This window comes from Bidens hawaiensis, unplaced genomic scaffold (assembly GCF_021521415.1).
Source record: "Bidens hawaiensis isolate Kalapana, Puna unplaced genomic scaffold, B.hawaiensis_p1.1 tig00005567_1, whole genome shotgun sequence".
NCBI lineage: Eukaryota > Viridiplantae > Streptophyta > Magnoliopsida > Asterales > Asteraceae > Bidens > Bidens hawaiensis.
The window spans coordinates 244,477-258,411 of NW_027491360.1; positions in this window are offsets into that span (position 1 = coordinate 244,477).

Below are 13,935 nucleotides of genomic sequence, written 5' to 3' on the forward strand. Positions count from 1 at the left end.
TTGCAATCATAAATAAACAAGCCTTTGTCTTTCTCTCTTGTTATTAATCGTTACATCAATCTGATTCCATCAATTTGTTGATACAGTCGGTTCATCATAAATACACCAACTGAATTTGTGGCTTCCAACTTGTAAAACGTAATAATGGCGCTGTAAAAGAGATTTCTATATGGATACACACAATTTAGAGATAAACCAAATCTTCCAATAACTCGACATGACGCGAAAGTAGCTAGATTGAAACAAGAAGCTTAAACCATTAAGGCAATATTACAAGCATTAAGTGGATAAATAAGTGAATCAGGAATATATCAGTATACCACGTTTGATGAACCTCCTCCCAAATATGTGCCGCTAGTTATAGTTGGCATGATCAGCGGCTGACTAGGGTTACGTATATTTGTGGGCGTAGTATCCACACTAGACATGGAAATGAACAAGTTAACATAGATCATGTTTGCAACATCAGTAACTGAAAAGAAACATTAGTACACAAATATAGCAAATATTTTCCTTAAACAAAATTTTAATTCAACTTTTTATTTGATGTGTTAACATGTGTTGTTATACACATATACGAGAACTAGCAAAAAACACCAAGTAAACTAAAAACTTTTAAAGCCACCAACGGGTGTCCCTTTGCCAAATATAGGAATATAAGGGGCTCAGGATCATTTTTGGCATGCCTTGCCCCCTTTACCACTGGGAACTCACACGGGGACATAAACACCACACAAACACACACACGCACACACATACGAAATTATGTAAAGTGTTTTTCGTGACTATCAACATTACAAGTGATGCTCACAAGTTAACGAGGTAACAAAATATGATCAACGGTCACTTGGATGTGCATACTAAAAGCATATGGAAAAACTCTGTAGTAAGATGACGACAAGCATACAATAAATGTTACATCTATTTTAGTTTAACTAAACAACAAAAGACCAACACCGTATATATAACCTATAGGTTACAAACATGTATGACGAGAACAAAATAACTGTTCTAGGCCTTAAAATATGTGATCTGTCATGACCATGCATACTAAAAGCATATGGGAAAAATCTATGTAATCATGTGACGACAAGTATACGCGTATTAAGATAATTAATAGAAGTTATTATGTTTTAGGTGAAACTAAACGACAAAAGACCGCCGCCAGATAACCTACATAGGGGACAAACATTTATGACGAGAACTTAATAACTCGTCTAGGCCTTACTTACAAACCAACAAGCTAGACTGTCTTTCAATACAAGCTTTCTCGACTGCCCATCCATGGCTATTACTTCTGTTGTTTATCATTTTGGGGAATAGTGTGATTATGTACAATATAGTATAGATCACTCATATTTGTGACCTTATGTGAGAAATATAAGGAAGCCCTGACAACAACCAAAATCAGATATGAAGGTTCTTCAAGAACTAACTGGTTTTAATTAAGTAAATGTTTCAATAAGTTCTCTCCTTTGGGGTATCTTTTTTTCTTTCTTTCATTTGTATCCTTCCTAATATGTGCAAAAAATACAAAGAAAATATTCAACTTCCTCATGGAATAACTTTCAGATGAACTTTCTTCTTTGGCCATCAGCAATAAATCTACCTAGTGATCGCCACTAAGGAAGTTCATGAATGTCAATTCAACTGCGTGCTTCTGAACAATCTTAGAACCACAGATTCGACAACCATAAAGAGTAAATCTCGCATGACAAATATCGATTATAAGATAGGTAAAATTGTAGCTTGATTAAAAGTTTTAGGAGGAATGTTTGCTAACAAAACGAATATATGACAAATTGATAACTTCCCAAATCCCATATAACAACAAATAATAATAATAATAATAATAATAATAATAATAATAATAATAATAATAATAATAAAATAATTAAAACAGTAATGACAAGTTATAAAAATTATATTGCTGATGTAGACACAGTTGGGTAATTTTCTAATGAAACCCTAAACCTTTTTCAGACATTAAGAACAAGTATTAATTGAACTCCTGAAGCCTAAAAACTAGGAAGATTTATATAAACAAAAAATATTGGGAAAAAAGATAATGAAAGAATTTAATTACCCAGAATTCATCAAGGATTCAGCCTCAAGTTCTTGAAACAAGCTTTCCAAATTCACACTATCTAAACCAATATCCCAAGCACTGCTACTGCTGCCACTGTTCATCATGCAAACCCATAATCTTAGAAAAGCATACGCACAATTAAGATAATTAATAGAAATATCTATTTTATGTGAAACTAAACGACAAAAGACCGCCATCATATAACCTATAGGGGACAAACATTTATGAAGAGAACTTGATAACTCATCTAGGCCATTTACAAACCTACAATAAGAACTTTCTCGAATGTTCATTCGCATCCATGGCTATTACTTTAGCTGTAATTTATCATTATCATCATCGTACTCAGTATATCCCACCAATAGCAATGCTATGGTAGGGTCTGAGGAGGGTAAGATGTAGACAGCCTTACCTCTATCCCATAGGGACGGAGAGGCTGCTTCCGGTGAGACCCCCGGCTCGATAATAGTTTTGAATCAAGCCTTGGACATAAGACACATAACACTCAATCATCGGGACACCGGCTGATTGGTGCATGTGCCCTTGTCTTTCGGCTATCAACGCCACCACATGATGCCTGATTAACCTTCCGCCACTTTTGACGTTATTTTCACGTGATTAGTAAAATAACGTCAAAATTAGTGCAATTTTACTTTTGCCCACCCAAGGGTTCACACATATATACATTATATGTGCGCACCGCAAGCAGGGCGTTTTAGCTGTAATTTATCAATTTGATAAATTAAAGTTCATGAAAATAAAAAGTTAATATTCAACTTCCTCATGGATTAACTTTTCGATGAACTTGGTTCTTTGGCCATCAGCAATAAATCTACCAAGTAAGCCATAAAGGAAGTCCATGAATGTCAATTCAACTGTGTGCTTCTGAACAATCTTACTAACACAGGTTCGACAGCCATAAGTAAATCTTACACGATAGTTATCGATTATGTCATTATGAGATAGTAAAACTGTAGCATGATTAATAGTTTAGGAAAAATAGTTGCATGTTTACTTTTAAACATAAACCAATAAATTAAATTTTATTCAGGAAAATGTTTGCTAGCAAAATAATAATAATAATAATAATAATAATATAATAATAATAATTTTATTATATTATTATTATTAACAATAACAATGATAGTATTAATAATGATAATTTAATTATGAAAATAGTAATAATAGTATTAATAATAATGACAAGAAATCTATAAAAAACAAATAATTAATAGTATTAATAATAATGACAATAAATTTATGAAAAATGCAATAAGAACAAAATAATTAAAATAGTAATGAATGTATATATCAACAACAACAACAACAACAACAATAATAATAATAATAATAATAATAATAATAATAAATCCTTGATAACATTCATGACAAATCCTTGATAAATTTCTGCAAAGTGATCGATGTAAGAATCGAGCTTTTGTTTTTTTTTATTGAAATGCCAACTTTAATAAAAAAGAAAACTAAAAGAGAACCAGTTACAAGAGTTCAATAGTTTTTAGGATTTTAATAAGTGTTCAATAATTGTTCTTAGTTTTTTAGTTTTCAAAATCGTTGTTCTTAAAGTCTGAAAGAGGAAGAGATTATATATATGGACTTCGATTAAAAGCTTCCCAAATGTAATTTAATGAAAATTTAATAATTCATTGCGATTGGGAATCTTTTAATCGAAGTCCATATATATAATCTCTTTCTCTTTCAGACTTTAAGAACACCGATTTTGAAAAACAAAAAACTATGAACAATTATCTAACTCTTATTGAAAACCTAAAAACCACGAAGAATTATATTAACAAAGAGTATTGTGAAAAAAAAATGAAAATCAAAAAGTAAACCCCGATCTGGCTCAAACTAGCAAAACATTTCTTTTTTTTTATTGTCAAAAAGTAAATCATTAACATGAAATTGAAAGATAATCAATTAAGAATATACCCAGAATTCTTCAAGGATTCAGCCTCGATCTCTTGAAAAAAGCTCTCCAAATCCACATCATCTAAATCAATCTCCCGAACACTGCTACCGCTGCCGCTATTCACCATGCAAACCCTGCACCTTCAATCAAAAACTGTAAGTAACTTTGAGTCTATTGTCCAGCCCTTACAATATGAGACTACTATGAACACTACATATACATCATACGGTGATGTTGTTGACCGACAATGATGTTAGCATCAATTAAGTCCCATTCAACGTGGCATTATAAGCTAATTACTAATGTCGGTAGAGATTGAGAATTAGTTAGAAAGAAAATTAATATAAGGGGAATATCTGAATATATCTGATACAATTGACGTACGTTACGAGTTTCTCAACTTAAATGCCAGCTAACTGTGGTTCTACTTTCCTTGATGAATTAGCAAATATGCGTCTTTATATTGATACTTTTTCACATAAGTCGCGGTGTTATCGCGTACTACGAGATTTAGAGGTGTAAATGAGTCGAACAACTTTAAAGTTACGTACTCGGGGTAAATTTGCTAAAAGATTGAATAGGCAAAGTTATAACTAATTAATAAGCGAAATCGAACTTACTATGTTAAATTTGGCTGAGCCGCGAGTCAAAACTAGTGTATTGTTCACATGCATATAACTAGTGTTATAACTTGTCTGTTGCGCCGGGACAGGTCGGTAAAACCCAGGTGATGATAAAACGGCCCACGCGTTGTTGATCACAAGGCCTGGTTGAAGCAGTAAGTCAACGCGAATTCAGTCGGTTTCAGTTACATGTACCGGAACTAAAACAAAAAAATATAAAATTGGGGTAAACCAATGGAATAGGGTGGTGTCGTCGGTAAAAATTGGGGGTTGGTAAAACCCGAGCGTTGTCGATCCCCGGCACTGATGCAGTCAGTCTACACAAATTTGGTTGGTTTCCGTCACGTTCGTACGGTATCGAAACTAAAACAAAAAAAAACAAAATTAGCATATTTGATTCGTTTTTGTTATGTTCGTTACGGTACTAAAACTAAAACAAAAGGTGATGTGTTAGTCTACACGAATTTCGTCGGTTTCTGTTACGTTCATTACAGTACCAGAATTAATACAAAACATTGCCTTCGGTTGGTTTTCGTTACGTTTGTTATCGTATTGGAACTAAAATGCAAAAAAAAAAAAAAAAAAAAAAAAAAAAAAACCGAAAAATCCGTGTACCAAAAAGGTGTCACCAAATGACCCAATATAGATTATATGGTTTCATATGTGATGTATATTTTGGTGTAGTTTGTATTATTAATAATGTTGATTTTCATGAGTAGATTGCATGTTTTTATGTATGTCATACGTTTTTTTACTCAAACTAGTGTAGGCTATATGATATGTAATTATGTATAAATTGTATATTTATTGTTGATATTTAATGAATACATGTCTATGATTTATATTTTTTGTATTGTTCATCATAATAGTTTTTGTAACTATTTTAACTGAGAAAAAAATCTGTATTAATGACTACTAAAAAAAAGTTATATGTTGATGAATATTTAATTGAGTTGAAAGAAATTGTTATTAGAAAGATAGAAAAAAATTATAGTGCCTAAATAAATTTTATTTGTTTATGATAAAAACATCAAGAAAAAGATAAATAAGTTGTAAAATAGATGAGTTGTTTATATCTTTTTAATTATTTTAGTTTGATTAATTATGATAATTAGAGAGAAACTAATGGTTTTGTTATATTAATGGAACAGAGAAAGTACTTAATGTTGCAATTAAAACATTTATTTTTGGGGAGGTGTTATTATTGCTTCAAACATCAACCATTCCAAGCTAATTGATTTACTTGAAGCTTGGTTTAAGGTGGGAAGAAGATGAAGGTTTATCAATGGATGAATGGATGAAGGAGGAATTAAGAAGATGAAGAAAATTATATATTATATACAAACATGAAAAAATAATGAAAATTATATTCAATGGATGATCATGTACGTTTGGACGGAATTAACTTAAATCTTATCGGTGAGGACGGATTATAAAATTAATCTTGTCGGTGTGGACGGAATTTCAACTTATAAGAACAAAACCAAAATATCGCCTGCTTGGTACAAAATTTATCAAATGCGTCTTAAAAACGGAATTTAAAGGCACATTTTTCCATGTTCTTAGAATTTGTAGGGATCATGTAGGAAACATTAAAAAATCGTCTAACAAGATTGCTTTTGAGAAAAAGATTTAGTGAGAAAATATGAACGGTCCTCAATATTTTTAAAATTTCGGTCGGATTTTCAGAAATCTTTGCACATGTCAAAATACTATTGGTTTAGAAATCTGGTCGGATCTTTTCCCAGTGTGTTGTCTCAGTTCAAATTTTGTGGGTTATTTTGAGAATATTAGAGAATTAGGCTAAAACACATTTTCTCTCTCTTAAAAAAAGGTTATTTTGAAAATTTCCCTTTTATTTATTTATATGATTAATCATAATCATGATGACCTTGTTAGTCAAATCTAATTAATCACGTTCGGTAATTAATGTGTGTATTTATTAATATTTTTAATTTGAATGTATTTATAGAAAAACCAATAATATATTCTTTTTCAATTAAACTTTTATGTGTCACCAATTTTTTTTCATCAAAATTCATATTACAAATCTACCCTTATAATTAAATAACACATAAATTTGTTTTATATTACTAAAATATCTTTATAGCCCGTGTAATACACGTGATGATCTAAATAATTAAGTTACAAATAAAACAATTAAATAATTAAGTTACAAATAAAGCAATAAATAATGTATATAGAAAAATGTATTACATCTATGTTTGTATCATTATATATAAATTGATTTTATCTATATCACAAAATGAAATTTTCTCAAAAAAAAATAAATTTAATAAAAAAATAATAACACTCCATCTATTAAAAATTTATTCTCAGTATCATATATATATAACTGAAAGAAATTTGGTTATGAACCAACTTCGGAGAATACTTCTCATATAATAATATGTTTAAGTTATACAATGAATATATTTTTTTGATAAGTTTGAGGGGCTTCTCGACTTTGCCAATTGACAAAAAAAAATAACTTATTAACCAGTTCAATTTTGTGAATATTTTGTTTCACTTAAGCATAATTTTGTACGACATGTTTTACATATAACATTCGGATCACTATTCAAGGAAAAGTCTGAAGTTAGAAGCATCGATGGCATGTCGGAAGTATTTATCATTTGTTCTTAAATTTTAATAGTCATGGGAAAAATACTCAATGTGCAAAATCTTGAATCTTTTAACTATTTTCAAAAATGACATTAAAAATAAATTTGAAACTCAGTCACATTTAAAATTCTAACTTTCATTTATTTTACATTTTCCAGTCAAAACTTTGAACCCGTAACAAGTTTGAGATAAATCTATTTGCATTATCAGATTTTAAAAATATTCAAACCCCATTTTTTACTCGTAACAAATTTGAGCCAAATGTAGTTAATTCGTACCAAACGATATATTTACCAACTTTTAACCCGTAACAATCAAATTTAAGTTCCACCAAAAACCCGAAGCAATCGTTGATAAAAAAACATAAGAAACTAAATATGATCAACTTTATTATATTTGAAACTGATTGATATATATCATCCTTACAATTTAACACATATATGTATAGTTTACTAAATTAACCGAAAAAATAAATAGATAGACTTAAATCATGTATTTATAATTTATATGACAATGTACTAAAAAACAAATAAAAAATTGGATTTATTTTTAAAATTTGATAAACTTTTAATCATATATTTATAAATTAATAATTAAAAAAATTACTTCGAAAATTGAAAGCATATTAGAGTTTTTTTTGTTTAGTTTATTTACAATATTCAATAATATACATAGTATAATATGTTAATGATAACATTTAAAATTATTTTCTTTTCAATATTTAACAAACACGGTTTGTTGTTGATTTTTGGATTTTACAAAGTATGTTGTGAAATATATTCTAACAATGTATAGTAGTATAATATGTAAATGTTTATTTTTATAAAAGTGTATAAATACAATATAAATAGAGTTTAAATAAAAGTGAATAGTTTAATCACGTTATATATATAATATAAATGAGGTGTAAAAGTAAGGAAAATGAATAATTATTGATCTATTACATATACTTATTTTGGAGAAAAAAATTTGTGGGGATTAACCACAAAACCGACACGTGTCTACAATTATTTTACTTTATTATAATAGGTAGAAGTCTCTTTGCAATGATTTAAAACATGGTTTGTGCATATCGGTTGAACCGGTTATAGTGTTATATCGAATTCTGAACATGCAGCGGTATTTAGATTAGAGCATGCATTTTTTGGTTGTATACTAGAGCATAGAACCACCACTTTTTTTAAATACCGGTTTAAACCAAAAATCGAGTTCAAGCCTAATATACTTTTTATATTTTTCTATGGCCTATATTTTTTAAAATTGACTTTTAACCTAGCAAATAAAACTAAAACGAGTAAATATGTAAATTGATATCAGAAACCTATTGCACATTTTTATTTTAATTTTTTTTAATCAAAGGTTTTTTTTATTGTAGATTAGCTTTTGGACATTTTTATTATAGAATCATGTACTTATATATCATTCCAGTTTGGTGTAGTTTGAAAACTATTTCTCAATAGAGTAAAACGAATAATATTAAATAACAATATTCTCTATTATTTAATTTAATTATAACATTATTTTAGTTTAACTCTTATGAATTGGGTTCACCCAATTATAATAGAAGAGAGATAAATTAATTCTAATAACTAATATACCAATTTTGGTAAATAATCTTTAAACTACACTAAATTGGTAAATATTTGTTCTAACAACACTCATTGATAAAAAAAAAACAAAAAAAAAACCCCACGCTATATCTATTATCTAATATGATTAAAAGAAGACTTAGTTATCGCAAGGCCACATTGGGCCAATTGGCGGTAACATATTGATCCGTAAATTTATTTATTTTTTATTCGTTTTAGTGACAGTACAGTGACGGACGTAACAGAAATCGACCGTACACCAATATTATTTATTTATTGGTTTTTATTTTTTGTTTAAGTTTTGATACCGAATGAACATGACAGAAACAAGCTGAATTCTGTAGAATCACTACTTCAGCGCCCCGATACCGACAACGCTGGGTTTGGCAAAGCCCGAGTTGTTCAACCGACGCCACCCCATTGATCCACCTCAAATTTTATATATATTTTTTGTTTTGTTTTAGTTCTGGTACCATAACGAACACAACCGGAACGATTTTTAGTTCTGATACCGTAAACATGAAGGAAACCAACCGAATTTGTATAGATTCACCGTCTCAACGCCCGGGACCGACTACACGTGGGTGGTTTGTAACATTTGGCAAAAAAAATTTCTTTAATGTAATCATATTTATCATAATAATATCGTTTTATTAAGAATCTATATCTTGCAAAGTTAATAAAAAGTCCAAATTTCGATACGTAACGAGTATGACATGTAATAACCTCGGGTGGTGAGCCAGAAAGTAAGTAAATCATTAGAAACATAAAATAATCCCAAAAATTCAAAATATATGTTAAAACATATGAGACAATATATAAAGATAATTTAGGAAGGCTCAAATCGCGAAAACTAGAAAATAAGTAAGCACAAGCCAGTACAGGATCCGGAAAGGACCCGACACTAACTATTTTCAGAAAAATAATTTTTGTGGTCTATACTGTCAAGAATTTGATTTCGTTCAAAGTCTGACAAAAAATATTATAAACGGGATCCATTTATCACGCAATACGTAAACGATTAACCGAAATTAACTAGTTTATAACCCAACCCTTCACCTTACCCCCCCCCCCCTCCTTGCCACCTCACCTAGCCACCTCCCTTTAGCTCCAATGTCTTCTCTCCATATCACTTGGCCAATGATTGTAGCTTCTAGAATGATGTTGTGTTGTAAGACACAAACCTATCCAACCAATCAACCTACAAGCCCACGCATCACTCTACATTACTCTCTCCTTCCCTCATAAATCTCTCGGCCGAACACCCCTTTACACACACACACAAATCAAATTCAAAATTAACATAAACACACACATGCAAATCAATAATCAATAAACATGAAAGTTTGATCAAAAACAAGGAGATCAAGCAAACTAGGAAGAGATTAGGAAGGAAAATCATCACATACACATCCACTGCACTTACAATCTCATCTTCAAACCTTCAAGAGTAACAAATAAGTTTTGATTTAAGGTTCATTTCTATGATTAAAAGTATTAGATTAGTTGTTCTTGAGTTTGATTGGAGCTTGAAAGTATGGATGGTGATGTATGTATTTATGTATGTATGTATTAAACTCATTACACATGCATACATTCATCTTAAAGATCATACATTGATTGTAATCGAAGTACTGAATGGTAGAATGACAGGAAAGTTTATGGAAAAATGGAATTGTGGAAGTATTGAACACGTGGCTATGATTTAAAATTAAACTTTGAAGTCAACACAAAAGTGGGAAATTTAAAAATCTTTTAAGATTTTGTATATTTTTATATGAATATATATTATATATAAATTTTAAACTAAAAAAACAATCGAGCAAAACAAATTGAACCGAACCGAGCGAATCTTTGCTCGTGCTTAGCTTGTTTTCAAATCGAACCGATCTGATCGACTCATTTCCAAATTGAGCGGAAATCGAACAAGCATTTTTTGAGCGATTTTCGAGAGAACGACGAACGAGCGGCGAGCAGTTTGGACAACCATACTTGTTAGGGAGCATTAATTGTATGCATTGGGCTCGGAAAAACTACCTGGTTGCTTGAAAAGGGCAATATACACGAGGTGACCAAGGTTGTACCAAATGCTTGATGCGGTTGCCTTGCATGACCTTAAGATTTTGTATGCTTATTTTGTAGTTGCATGATCAAACACTGATATCAATTGTCACACCTCGACCAAAGACGGCGGAACATACCGGGGTGCAATAGATTGCTCAAGAACACAAGACACTATTAAAGTGACAATATTTAAACAACTCATTTACTTCATTTAATCAACAAAAGTAACACAACATCGTTCATACAAAATAACACCAAATATAAGAATTAAATTGTTCATTCTTCTAAATAACCTAAGCAGTCTTAAAATAAAATAGCGTCTTCAAACTCCAATCAAACCTGTAACAATGCATAAAATACAATTTGTCAACACGAATGTTGGTGAGAAATTTCATAGTTTTGAGTATGTATAGTATAAGGCAAAATCCATAACTCGTATATGAAACTATAAATAAAAGCAATAATTATGGTATATAAATCATAAATAAATGAGGATCCTTTCTAATCGGTAATAACCGACATACTCGGATAATGAGGCCCTATTCTACTAGCTCATGGCTTAAGTAGTTAGGGGTGCGTATGATCATACTTATTGAGGCTCAACAACAACATAAAATAAACACTCATGCACGTAAAGCATATGAAACATATAACACACAATAGAGCAAAGTATTCTAAGTATCATACAACCTAGAGTTTGTGGATTGAGGATAGAGTATTATAAATCATTCTTGTTTTGAATAGGTATGCATGTTACCCCCAAAGTATAAAAATGAAAGCGGTGGATGAAATGTACTCACATGAAATAAGTAACTTGAAGGATTAGTTTGCAATAAAACGAAAAGGTACAACGAGCAAGACCTAGATTAAAAAGGGTCTTGAGTTAGTAGATGGACTTAAAAGAGTTAAAGTAAAATAACATGACTAGTAAGATAATTAATTAAGGTTTGAAGGCTAAAATGTAAATACATAAGAAATTAAAGTAATGGTTTTTAAAAAGTAAGTTTACTCGAAGGCGGGTCTCGGTATTCTATTTATTTGTTTTACTTAACCTTTGTTAAGTAAATATTTGGGTAAGGTATCATTGAACTCACAATCACATCGCCTACAAACCTTAGGTGTCCAATCAGCCAAACTTTCATGTTTAAAGGGTGAGATTTGTGCATCTTTATTACGGGTTCTTTAGGTTAACAATTAACCTATCAAACGTTAACGAATTTCAATAGGATTTGCTTTGGATTCGTTTTTACCATATGTATACAGATCTAATATTTCCTAGATGAATCCGAACCTAAATAAACGATTTCCGATTATAAACGTACCTTATATGAGTAGAACTACGAACACGAGCCGGTCCTTGATTTAGGTTCGGTTCGTCACAGCGTTCTAGCACCAAAATCTCGGGTTTTCAACTTCGGATCTAGGCTCGGGTTAAAGGATAATGTTTGTGTGTGTTTCCCAAGGTGTAGGCTATGGTGTAGAGTAGATAAAAATGGAAAGGTTTAGGGTTTAAGGGGTATTTATACTCCCTTAAGCCTTTGGACCTAAGGCCCATTCCATCTCTTATTCCAACTTCTAAAATCCAAGCCCATCATCTTATAGTTTATTTATCTAAACCGATAACGATACACTATAAAATAAAAGAAATTTATTTTATTATTATAACCAAAAGTATGATGTTACAGTACTTTTTTATTTTAAGTTTAATGTGTGAGTGTTGTTTTTAAGTTGAATATATTTTTTATTTCTATTAATTTTAAACACGTATCTTAATATTTAAATATATAGTGTATATATATATAAAATAAATATGCTATAAAAGTTATTTGAATAAATTAATTGTGGGGTTGGTGATGATGTGATGGTTTGTGAAGGTTTGGTATCGTAGAAAAACGTGGGTTCTTTTTAGAATTAGAAAAGTTTGTAATATGATGTTGTGTCGCTAATGTAAATGTGTAGTGTTGTGGATGTGCTAAGTATCAATTGTTGTCTACTTCCTTCTACAACAATCGGAGGACCCACTGCTTGAAGACATTTAATTAGGACATCCCTCATATTTGCTTCTCATTGTAGTCGGAGCTTATGTTGCTTCTACCAGGGCCACAATGTACACGAACCTGGTGGTGAAAAAAACCGGTTTCGAACCCGACCCTACCTGACCCGTGGGTACGGACCAGGTTTTGCGTTTCTCCCTGAAACCATACCAAGAACCGGAACTAGTTCCACCAATACTCGACTTGACCCTACCCGAAACCTGATAATTACCCGACATAACCGGTCAAATAACCGACCATACCTGAAACAGGTTCCTACCCGACCCTATTCTTGACTTTTGTTAACCATATCTAGAGCCGGTTCCTATCCAGTTTCGGTTTTTGAAAATACCCGATTTGTGCATCTCTACACCAACCTTCTTGTCACCACCGGATGTTTGCCTTTCCTTTCGGTATTGAGCCCAAACCCTTCAAGGCATGCCCATGGAAATGGAGATCAAGTTTAGGTGAAACATGATTTAAAGGGTTTTATAAATTTGTCTTAGAAAAGTCTACTTGTTTAAATGTCATGAAATTATTAAAATAAAAGGGGAAAAAAGAAAGAAAAAAACAAATACCACACCAAATAAACTAAGTTTATAAACATAACCATTGGTTAGACTCTTAAATTTCAATAATAGTAAGTTTTGAGTTTTTAAATTGTCTAACTTATCTTGATCCAAACTTATCTGACAAGATAAGAGAGTGGAGAATGAGATGGTTTGGACATGTGAAGAGAAGACAAACGACGAATCCTGTTAGATCCGTAGAAAACATTACTATAGAGGGGAGGAGGGGTAGAGGACGATCTAAATTGACTTGGGATAAGAGGATTAGACATGATCTGATAGACCTAAACCTCTCCAAGGACATGGTTGATGATATGAATTCTTGGAGAAGTAGAATTAAAGTTAAGGATTTTTAGAGATAAATAAATACTTTAGGGCGTTTATTTACCTTATTATGGTCACAATCAATAATG